General features: G+C 41.0%; 1 pseudogene; it reads left to right on the forward strand.

The window, feature by feature from the left end:
• The first annotated feature begins 10,326 nt into the window (after nt 1-10,326).
• Nucleotides 10,327-11,790, forward strand: part of LOC105853661 — a 13,725-nt pseudogene continuing 12,261 nt past the window's right edge.

Consider the following 11,790-nt stretch of genomic DNA (forward strand, 5'->3'; position numbering starts at 1 on the left):
CCACCAGGGAGGGTCTCTCCAGACTATTTTTAAAAGTCAAAGCTCAAAGTCCTCCAGTGGTTCCCATTCCACTCAGAGTAAGAGCTGACAAGCTCAGGAACTCATAATCCTGTATGTACCACTGTTATAAAACTCCTCACACTGAATACCAACCAGCGTTTCACCCGTGTATGCAGGGTTCTGCTTCTGAGCGTGTGTGCCATCTTGCTTCTGTCTACTCCACTAATACTAATTCCTTGAGGATGTGGGCTTTGGGCACTTGGTTTTTGCTTTCATTTTGGTATTCCTGGTTCTGTGCCTTATGCATGGAAGAAGGAGATAAGTAATCGTTGAATTTTAATTACCCATGGCCATCCCGCATCTGCTTAAATATCAGTTTTTTCTTGAAGAAAAATCTCAAGTTTATTCTCAACGAGACTAGAAGTTCCTTGAGGACAGACATTGCATCTGCCTCATGCACAGCTTTGCCCTTTTGCCCAGTACCTACCAGAGCCCCACTAAACAGCATGTGCCAGGTAAATGGCTACTGAGTGAATGAATGAATGAATGAATGAATGAATGAGTAGTGAAATAAAGGCCCCACATCTCAGACTGACTACCACTCCCCCCAAAGACACTGTCACTTCCAGAACAGATCCCCTTTTTTCTGAGAGAGGATTAGTAGTTAAATTCTTTCAGCAGTGCCCAGTTGGCAGAGAAGAATTGCTAGCTCAGTTTCCTGGGCTCAGCTGGCCTGGCTCTGAGCTCCACAACTGGCCCTGGGTTAGGGGGTAGAAAAGGCAACTATAGATCATTGCTTCGGTAAAGCAGGCAACACTTGCTTCCGCAAAGAAACTAATCTTCTTTTTATCATCTTTGCCTCAACTCAGAAGAGCTTCAGACCAGCCAGCTTTATCCCCAGACTCTCTGCTCAACTTCAGGAAGCCAGAAGCAGAGACCACTCCGTTTTTTCTGGTGTGTGGTCTGAGTTTCAATTCTGTCTGGCAGACAGTATGGAGGACTAAGGTCAGCAGGGTCATCAGAATGCTAAGAAGAAATCTGATTGATGAGCAAGTGTCAGCAAGAATGAATGGGAGCCTTAATTAATGACTTCTGCCCTGTTTCAAAGAAAGGTTTCCTTATACCCAGTTCTCTTCTTTCTCTGAAAAAAAATTGGGGTGGGGTGAGGAACTGAGGAAGAAAGGGAGGAAAAACACCCCTATAATCCAAAGTTTTCTAAACAAAATAAAGGAGACTTCAAAGACAGACATGGTCAGTTTTTTATGTGTGAGACTGGTTCAGTGATTCTCTCCTCTCTTTGTTTCCATGGACAGCTAGGCTCCATTCCAAAGCTAAAAAATAAAAGGCCACATTGTTCCGAGGGGAGCTAGCTTTTACAAGGAATTTCCTCCTCACCACTGGTGCACATTAACTGCCTCGGCCCTGGGTGCTCTGGGAGCATTACTTCCAGAGCTGGCTCAGCCGGTAGCCTCCCATGCCTGCCCTTCTTGCTCTCACCGGATGAGAAACACAGCGCCCCTAGTCCATCCCACAGACAGAACCGCTAAAATATCACAAGTCGGCGTGAATGTGAAAACAGAAAGTGAGCAGGGTTTATGTGCAATAAAGAGGCAGAATTAGATGAAAGAAGGATTCCTAGAACAGGTTGGGTCTAAACTGAGTCAACAGTAATAGTCGTTTGTGACTCGACAATGAGCGTGTGACTCAGCTGCCATTTTCCTGGTTGTGGAGCTATCTAGTGAAACGTTATAAAATCGAAGGTTCAAATCCGTGCTCAGCAAGTCTCTTAAATACTCTGTTCTTAGAATCCTCACCTCTAAAATGGGCCCTCCCTGGTGGCGTGGCTGTTTGGAGCGCTGCTCTGAGAAGCTAAGCGAGCTGTGGCCGCTTCAGTACAAGTTGGATCTCCACCCCGGAGGGAGGTGACCCACACAGTGCAGCAGACCTTGCCTGCTTTCCCACTGCTCCCCTCAACGGTGTACTTGTCACTCAGCCTGTTCTGCTCCCCACTCTGTCTCTGGTGAATCCTCTCACTGCCCATGCACCTCTGGTTGTACCCCATTAAAAAAAAAAATCCTCACCTCTAAAGTGGATTTCTTAATATCTGTTTTCCTCGACAATGAAATAAAGAGGTAAATCACTTACAGTCTGGCTAGTCACTTACAGTACTAGACACATAGACGGTTAATTGAGAATGACTGCTTAGAGGGAGAGTGGTAGTCTCTTTTCTGGAGGCTCTCCCAGCCTAGTGAGAACAATAAATATGAAAAGCAGGTGATAACATTGTATATTAGTTCTGTTTGCTTTAACAGCTCTGGAGTTTAGAAGGCCAAGATCAGGGTGCCATTGTGATCAGATTCTGGTGCAGGACTCCCAGGTCACGGTCTGCTACCTCAACTGTGTTCTCATTCCTGAGTCCCACACTCATGACCTATCACTTCCAAGGGTCCAATCATCACATTGAAGGTTAGAATTTCAACATAAGAAAGGGAAGAGGGGACACAAGTACTTGATCCATTACACATTTTGTTATTAACAAATGTTACAAGAAATGTGCACAAAATATGGCAAAAATATAAAGTGTAGTCATGTACACTATCCTAATGACCTCAAGGGGATGGTTCAGTACAGGTTTAACAAGGCCAAATTTAATCTGAATGTTAAAAATCAAGTTACATTCACCAAATAAGAAGCAAGGAGATGAATCTGCATAGCTCCATCTCTGTGGCCTAGAAAAACCACATCAGGCTGCTACTTTGGGCTACATGAGTGGAGCTTCAGTGCCCAATGAGAGAGACACTGGGATGACAGAAGCAACCAGACTTGGCAATGGATTGGGTGTGGAGTGGAGGGCAAAGGAAAAAGATAAAGATGGTTGAGTGTAGGATTGGATGTGTAAGGATAGTGATGATCCAAATTAATCTCACCAAAAAAAAAACTATAAAAAGTATAACTATAAAAAGTAAAAATGTGGGCTCTCCCTGGTGGCACAACGGATTAAAGCACTGCACTATACAGTGGCTCTCAGAAGCCACTGCAGCACGAGTTTGATCCCAGCCACGGAGCTTACCCATATGGCTTGGTAGACCGCTCCTGACTCACTGGCTGCTCCCCTTGGCAGTGTTTTCAGTAGATCTGACTGTTCTTCTCCCCACTCTGTCTCTGATGAATCCTCTTACCCACCACACTTCTGGCCTGTATCCCAGTTCTGTAAGCATAAATAAATAAATCTTTAAAAGGTAAAAATGTACTTATCTTGTTACCAGCAATTCCACTTCTTAGATTTTATTTTACAACCTGTAAATCAGTGTAACAAAATAATTCATAAACGCTTTTATTTCTGAAATGGCAAAATGATAACAAGGGACCAAAATGAAAAGGCAGATTGAGTGGATTCACAAATCCAAGCTAATGGACAATTTTGATGTTCATATCCTTCTGGAAGTTATATGTTGGAGGCAGGATATTTGACTAACTTTGAAGCAGATCTTACTTTATCAATTGTCAATAAAGCCTTCATTAAATATTTATCTAATAATCCTGTCCAACAGGTGAGCACACCTGCTGTCTGTCAGCTTAAAGAGACTAGTGGGACATTGAATTCATCTTAATTCACTTAAGTGTGTTTAAGTTAAAATTCAGGAATTTAGTCTGCTGAATTTTGCAAATACCTGAAATTAGCAAGCCAAATTATTTTCTAATAACAAATCAAGTACTTATATTAAGTTAATATGCAAAACTAACTTTTTTAGATAGTTTTTTGACCAGTTGCACTGATTTTTCTTAACTAGGAAATACATTTACAAGGTTAAAAAAATTGTAAACACATGAAAAGTTACAATGAAGAGGAAGTCAACCTGAACTCTGTCACCCCCATTTAACATCTAACATTCTCTAGATGTTACCTGTCTTGTATTATTTACAGCATAATCAAAGTTCTGTGCCTATTTTGTAGTAATTTATCTTGGATCATGTTCCGTATCAGTGTACAGTGGTTCTTTCCTTTTTATCGTTTTGTCATTACAAAAATAAAAGCCTCTATGTAATACTTTGCTACATAGATTGATTTACAGGTTGTAAAATAAAATTCAAGAAGAATTGCTGGCAAAGAAGATAAATGCATTTTTACTTCTTATAGTTATTGCCAAATGTTAACTCTAGTGAACATTCCTAAAGCCAAGTCCCTCTGGCCCATGAGCCTTCCCCGACCGAGTGCAGGCTGGTCTACACAGAGAAAATGCATTTCCTTTTTGTATCTGGCTCCAGGGTCATGAGTGGATTGATCAGATTCAAGCACTCCAGCTTGAGTTAATTATTAAAAATGGAGTGAGTTTTCCCAACACCACAATAGTGAAGGCAAAAATAAACAGATGGGACTACATCAAGTTAAAAAGCTTCTGTACAGCAAAAGAGACATTACTAAAAACAAACAGACAGATCACTAATTGGGAAAACATTTTCTCACAAAAATGGACTGATCACAAAAATATACGGAGAACTGATGAAACTCAACAAAAATAAAGTAAACAACCCCATCAAAAAATGTGCAGTAGAGCTAAAAAGACACTTCTCCAAAGAGGAAATGCAGATGGCTAACAAGCATATGAAAAAATGTTCAACATCACTCGTAATAAGGGAGATGCAAATTAAAACCACAATGAGATAGCACCTCACCCCAGTGAGAATGGCACATCTTTAAAAAACTAGCAACAACAAATGTTGGCGAGGATCTGGTGAAAAAGGAACTCTCCTGCACTGCTGGTGGGAATGCAAACTAGTACAACCACTATGGAAAACTGTTTGGAGGTTCCTCAAACTGCTAAACATGGAGCTTCCCTAATACCCAGCAATCCCACTCCTAGGTATCTACCCAAAAGACATAAAAACACTGATTGAAAAAGATACCTGTACCCCCATGTTTATTGCTGCTTTATTTACAATTGGAAAAACATGGAAGCAGCCCAAATGCCCAAAAGTAGATGACTGGATAAAAAAGATGTGGTACATATATACAATGGAATATTACTCAGCAACCAAAAAAGAGAAACACATGTCTTTTGCAGCAACTTGGATGGAACTGGAAAAGATCATGCTTAGTGAAATAAGCCAGAAAGAGAAAGAAAAATACCGGATGGTTTCACTCATAGCAGAAGTATAATGGACCAGGTGGAAAATAACAAAAATAATGAACAACCATATACCAGAGACATTTTGCGGGGATGGAGTGGGGAATGGGATCAAAAATGGGGTGGGGGGAGGGAAATGCATGGGATTATGGTGATGGCACATGGGTGACTTGGTGATGGGAAACCCGCGGGAATTACAATTGAGATGAAAAAAAAATGTACAAAATGATGTAAAAATAAACTTTTGTAATTAAAAAAAAATGGAGTGAGTTTGATTGTGGCCTGCAGTTCTACAGGATTGTAGAAGAACCAATCAGGTTCAAGCCTAACAGCTGCCAGTCAAGGGCTTGAGTTAATTATGCAAACTGAAAATAAAAGAAACCTGACTGGTGCCACCCCAGATCAATCAGACACTTTGGATTGAAAACAGCACAGTGAGTCTTGTAGGGTGGGGACCCTTGAAGATAGAAGAACCAGTCAGCAGATGACTTCTTGGGGTTCAGCAGACCTTAACTTCTAGACTTCTAGACCTCCACTCTTTGATAGATCTTCACAGAGATCTGGCCACTGAACCTGCCTCTGGCCCCTCTCTGACATTACCTAGAAGGAGAACCATTGGTCTCAGTCCCATGTCTCAAAGAGCTATTGTACCAATAGCCCACAAAGAGCTGTAGGTGTCAGAGTCACCCTGACACCACCCCTTGTGACTGGTGACTGGCACTACTAATCCAGCCACTTCTGAGAACTCCCCACTCCCTCTGGTCTTCTGGCAATGCCTTCTATTATGCTGGAGCCCATCATGGTCTGATCTGGCACCTAGCACTGTCCATCCTGACCTTTTGTTGCTGTGGGTTGCTGCATTGTCACCTCAGTGGCCCCACCAGTGAGCACCTCCAGCTGTCACCGTGAGTTAGACCCTGGTTCACTGCTGACTGGTGTGCACCCAGGTCCAGACCCTCACTAACAGGACATCACTGGCATGAGTGGCCCTTTTGGTGAAGTAATGGACACTGTGGACACCATCTGCTGCTTGTGGACTTAGAAACTCCTTTTCAAGTCTCCTGTTTGTTAAATAAACCCAGAGCCTGAGGGTGTGTTGCAGTTGAACACATAAGTGAGAACCCTCAGTTATCTGTGCCTGCTCTTAGCATTTACTTTCACACTGCCCCTCGGCACTGTTGTAACGCTGTTTTCTAAGTACTCTCGAGGCTCTGTTTTATTCCCACTAGCAATTCTCTAAGTGTCTGATTTCCATTGCCTTCACCAAAGTTATATGCCATTAAACATCTCCATCTTTGCCAACGATGATAAGTTAAAGGTCTCTTAATTACAAGTAAGGTTAATCTTTTTTTTATGTTCTTAATAGTAGACTTGTATTTTCTTATCAACAAATTGCATCTCTTGATTGTTGTTCGCCTTTTTAGTCAATTGTATATATATTTTTATATACTTATTATGTGCCAGGAATTGTACTAAACTGGCTATATGCATTTTGGCCCTCATAATAACACCATAAGATAAATTTTAGCATATCTGTTTTCGTAAATGAGTAAATAGAAGTAAGAAAGATTTGGTAATCTCAGTGTCACACACCATATAGTGGCAGTTTGTATTTGAATGTATTTGACCACTCTCTCCAAAGCTAGAGAGTTAGTAGCCATTACACAATAATAGCTTCTTAATATTTTACACCTCTTCTGTATGTCCTGTTCTCCATATACTATGTGAGACTAAATGAAAGAAGGCACAAAGGAATATGTAACCCAATAGGTAGAGCAAATGTGGAAGAATAGGGCTACTTAGAACAAAAAAAGAGAACCCTTGTGCTTTGTCAAAAAGAAATTGAAAAATTGGTCAAGAGAGATCAACCTGTTACTATCTCATAGCCAGTGATACCTCAGACCTAGGGTAATTTTCATGTGTCTCGGAGACCCTTGGCAAATGTTGATAAAATGAACTAACTTTATGCAGATATTTCAGATAAGATCTGGAGGCAATTGAAGATGTCTGTTAGAGAAAGTGCTCCTATCTGGCATTCCCCTCCCCTTCTATCTCCAATCACTATCACTAATGCATATTAATAAAAAAAGAGAGAATTGAAAGCTTCTATTTCCATAGTATGTAAAATTTCATTACTCCTCCATAAAGGTCAAAGACAAAAAAATAAATTGCTGCTGATTAATCATTAACCACATGATACCCATCACAGGTAATCTGCTAAGCGTTTACAAAGAGAGCATTCCCACCTCTTTACTTAGCTGTTATGGGCTGTATCTTGTTTCTTCAATATTCACACATCAAGGTCCTAATCCCCACATCTCAAAATGTGACTGCATTTGAAGATAGGGGCTTTTGAGTGGTGATTGAGTTAAATGAGACTATTATGGAAGCTCCTAATCCACTCTGATTAGGGGCATTATAAGAAGATTAATTTGGACACACAAAAAGCTGCCAGGGATTCATGCACACAGAAGAAGACACAGTTAGAAGGCAGCCATTTGCAGAGCAAGGAAAGGCCTCAGAAGAAACCAAATGTGACAGCTTGATTTTGAATTGCTTCCTAACTATGAGAAAGTAAATATCTGTTATTTAATCCACCAAGTCTCAGGTATTCTGTTATGTCAGTCCCATCAAATTAACATCCAAGATGCAATTCATTTTGTACATGTTCTTGAGATAAACAACTAGTCCTGGTAAGTGTACTCGACAGCTTCAATTGTCACTCACAGTTCATTCTAGATTCACCTGATAATGGCAGTAATCATTTATGTTTGCTAAAAGGCCTTTACCAAAGGAAAGATAAACTTATTTAAACTTTTTAAAAAAGATTTTATTTATTTATGCATGCATGCATACAAGAGCTGGGGTACAGGCCAGAGGTGCAAGGTGGAGGGGTTGGGGGGAGGGCAATGTGAGAGTATTCACCAGGACAGAGTAGGGAACAGAACAGGCAGATCTACTGAAATACACTGATGAGGGGAGCAGTGGGTGAGACAGGAGAGGTCTGCTGTGTCATATGGGCTAATTCCTGTTCAGGGATCAAACTCAGGTTAAATGGCTGGCAATAGCTTAATAATGCTGAGTCTCAACCCCTTGTGCCACCAAGGAGACCCAAATATATTTAATATTTATAAAATGAGGTAATTTTACAACTTGGTGTAAGGCACTTGCTGAAATTAAGCTCCTATTTTCCTAAGAGAAATGAAATGGGGTTTGAGCTCATTTTATAATTAGATTTCAGAAATGGCTCACAAGTTGGATGGTGGTGTCATTGTACCATAATGTGAATTCACTTAATGCCATTTTAAAACAATTAAATACTAAATTTTGGAACATGTATTTTACCACACATTTAAGTGTTCTAAAGAAAATGTTCTAATAAAATGGAGGGGATAATTCTCTTATTCTCAACAGAGAGACTTAATCCTGTAATCTTTAATGTGAATATGCCCTAACGATTTAAACTATTCTGTTTTCAATTATAACAGAAACTGAGGTCCAGAATGATGATGGGCTGCTCCAAGGCCACACAGCTGATGAATAGTAAAGCTTGGTCCTGAATTCAGTTATCCTGAATTCACACCGAGGCTAGCGCTCATTTCTGAGATCCCGCCATCTACACTTGTATCTGGAGAAGCGGCAGTTTACCATGCAGTTCACTGTTTTGCTGCATGTATATTGAGAAGGAAATGGCATTTAGCAGTATCTCTGTGACTAGAGTCAAGACAATGAACCACCCTCATTTCAGTGAAATAGAAACTACTAAGAGACTTCTTTAGGTCCTTCACTCCCTTCTACGAGGGGAAGGGAAGTGAGGGGGCAAAAATAGTATCCAGCCACAGTGCATAGAGAAGCTCCTCTCCCCCTTTCTAATCTGTTTTAAATGTTATAATTTCTATATTCCCTAAGTCAATGAAAAGTGTGGTGGAGAAGTGAGCTTGATGGGGCTAGAGGAAAAGATCCTGATATTTGCCCCAATGTGCCCATTGTGCCATCTCCAAGAACCTGCATTGCTCTAGGTGATACTGTTTCTCAGTATCACCCACAGGATTATAGCAAACAAAGAAGCAGTTCTAACCCAGATATCCCCAACATGCTCAGCACAGAGAAAACAGGCAAAAATACCCACCTCCAAAACTCCCTGAGATGATCTGCATAGTTTTTTTTTTGTTTATTTATGCACACAAGAACTGGGGTACAGGCCAGGTACAGGTGTGTGAGCATTCACCAGAGACAGAGTGGGGAGCAAAACAGGCGGCTTAACTGAAATCCACTGCTGAGGGGAGCAGCGGTGGGACAGGAGAGGTCTGCTGTGCCATAGGGTTCAGCTCCCTGGCCAGGGCTCTAACTCATGCTGCAATGACTGCGGAGAGCTTTATAGTGCTGCACTTAACCCCTTGTACGTCCAGGGAGGGCAAGTTTAAAAGATCCTGAGGGTTAGACTTCTAATTTAGCAGGTACCCAGCGGCTGGCCATGGTCCTCCCCAGGAATCAGGGAAGCTTACAGATACATCCCCCATTTCTCCATGTAGCCTGCTCCAAGGGCCCAGCATCTTTCTGGAAGAAACTTAAAAAAACAAATTTTCATGATAATTTATGAAGGAATAGGCCATGAGATTGCCTGACTCTGAGAATCTGTGGGACTTGCATTCACAAATCCATGGTAATGTAGCAAACACCTAATTTCTTAATGGGAGCAGAATAGCCATTTGCCCTTGGGACCAAATGCAGGAAAGCAGACCAAAATACCCACTTATCAGATTCTCCCAGGAAAGAGCTTAAAAACGGTTACCTGACTACCAGAGGCTCTAACTTTCCTTTTATTGTTTGCTTCTTTTTGTTCATATCTATAGCTATATATCCAAAACATCATTATTCACTATTGTATGTTTGATTTCTACTCTCAGTAAGCTAGATATTCTGAAATGGAAATTCTATGGGGACCACTCCTGAGAGGATTTGACTTTCAATCTGCCTGTATCTAGTTGATGAATGTGATTCTGTCCTTTAGAATACTCATGGATCTTGTCAAACCTACTGCTAGGTAGCCACTAGCAATAAAGGAAATGGTTTAGAAATCACAAAGGTTCTAAGAGAGAAAAAAAACAAGAGCCAAATGATAAAGTTCATCTTCTACACAGACACTAACTAAGCAGGATGAAAATGATGATAATGACAACTGGAACACCTGCAAAGCAGCATGGGTGTGCCTCATGAAGATGACATTGTTCCTCATCTCTTCCTTCTGAGTAAAGAATACATCAAGAGCCCTTATTGTTACCACAGCAATGTGGCAGTGAGGACGTTTGACGTTATCTCGGAAGAACCAGTGTTCAATCAGCTCAAACCACTATTTGGACAGCCTGTACCTACCTGAATACAAGTAATGAAAGCTCTCATTGTAGTTGTTCAGAATACAACTGCATGGACTATGAGCAGAATTTGTGAGATGCTCCTGGAAACTGTCATCAATGACATCTATTTTATTCCATTTATGTAGTGTCTTATTGAAGTCCTCAATGCCAAACCCAAGTGGCTTCAAATCTGTAATGGGCTTCCTCCAGTCTGGCTGAAGTGGATGATCAGGAAGAACCAGCTACCTACTGCTTAACTTGTTTTGAACAGACAAAAGCTTTTAGACTAAATGGGCAAACTGACTAAATACCAGAACAACCTGAGGAGTTCGGCATATGGATATTGAGAAAAATGGTGCCAAGGGTTGTTACCCTTAAGTTCAGACAAACTGGTCTGGTCATCATGGAACAATCGAATCAGGTATACCATGCAGAGTGACATATCCAGAGCACACTGGATAGGATCCTACTCAATGACCTTCAGTTTTTACTCTGAACGATTCTTCAGAAAGTTCTCCAGAAAATGCAACATAAAGATGCTTTTTAGTTCTCTGTGTTCATGGCCCCCTCTTAAGAATGCCCAGGGACAGTTAGGTCAGGGCAGAAGATACAAGTGGATGCCCTAATGGCAGGTAGCACACAAACAGAAGTGTTGGGTGGTGAATTAAAAAGTATATGGCGGTCCTTAGAACATTCCTGGGCATTGGGTTAAAATAATGTACTGAACACAGGTTTGTTTCACAGCTTTGGGTTTATGGGAGACCTATGTAGTGCCCTGCAGTCCAACACCTTGCCTTTCTGTGATGAGCTTATATAGCTGCAATTGGTGAACTTGGGAAACAATGTCCACAATTCTGTGAATTCACAGATTCTAGCAGTCTATGGTGACATTTCTCTTAATTTTGAAGTGTTTAAAAAATGCATACAGGTTGCATTGCAAACACCTTTACCAGTCCTTCTATATGGTCTGAGGATGACTTGGTAGATTACCTGAATTAACTAATGGAAGGCTGCTTGCATTCTCTACTGGAATCATCTAGGGATTGAAGGGAGACCAGGAGAAATATACATCCATATGTGTTGCTTATACAACCTAGAGCAGAATTTATTTCATTGACCACATTGCTGGAGATAAGGATCATATAGATGGGGTAGTAGCTTGTACTGGTGCTTTGATAGGGGAATTATGTACACCATTTTGGAGGAGTATTCTGAAATTAGTAGAAGCTAGGTATGTTATGCATGAACTGAAACAAAGAGATCAAAGACTAACAAATTAAAAACCCTTGGTGGTGGCCCTCCCTGGTGGC

This window comes from Condylura cristata, unplaced genomic scaffold (assembly GCF_000260355.1).
Source record: "Condylura cristata isolate star-nosed mole 26May11 unplaced genomic scaffold, ConCri1.0 scaffold00015, whole genome shotgun sequence".
Lineage (NCBI taxonomy): Eukaryota > Metazoa > Chordata > Mammalia > Eulipotyphla > Talpidae > Condylura > Condylura cristata.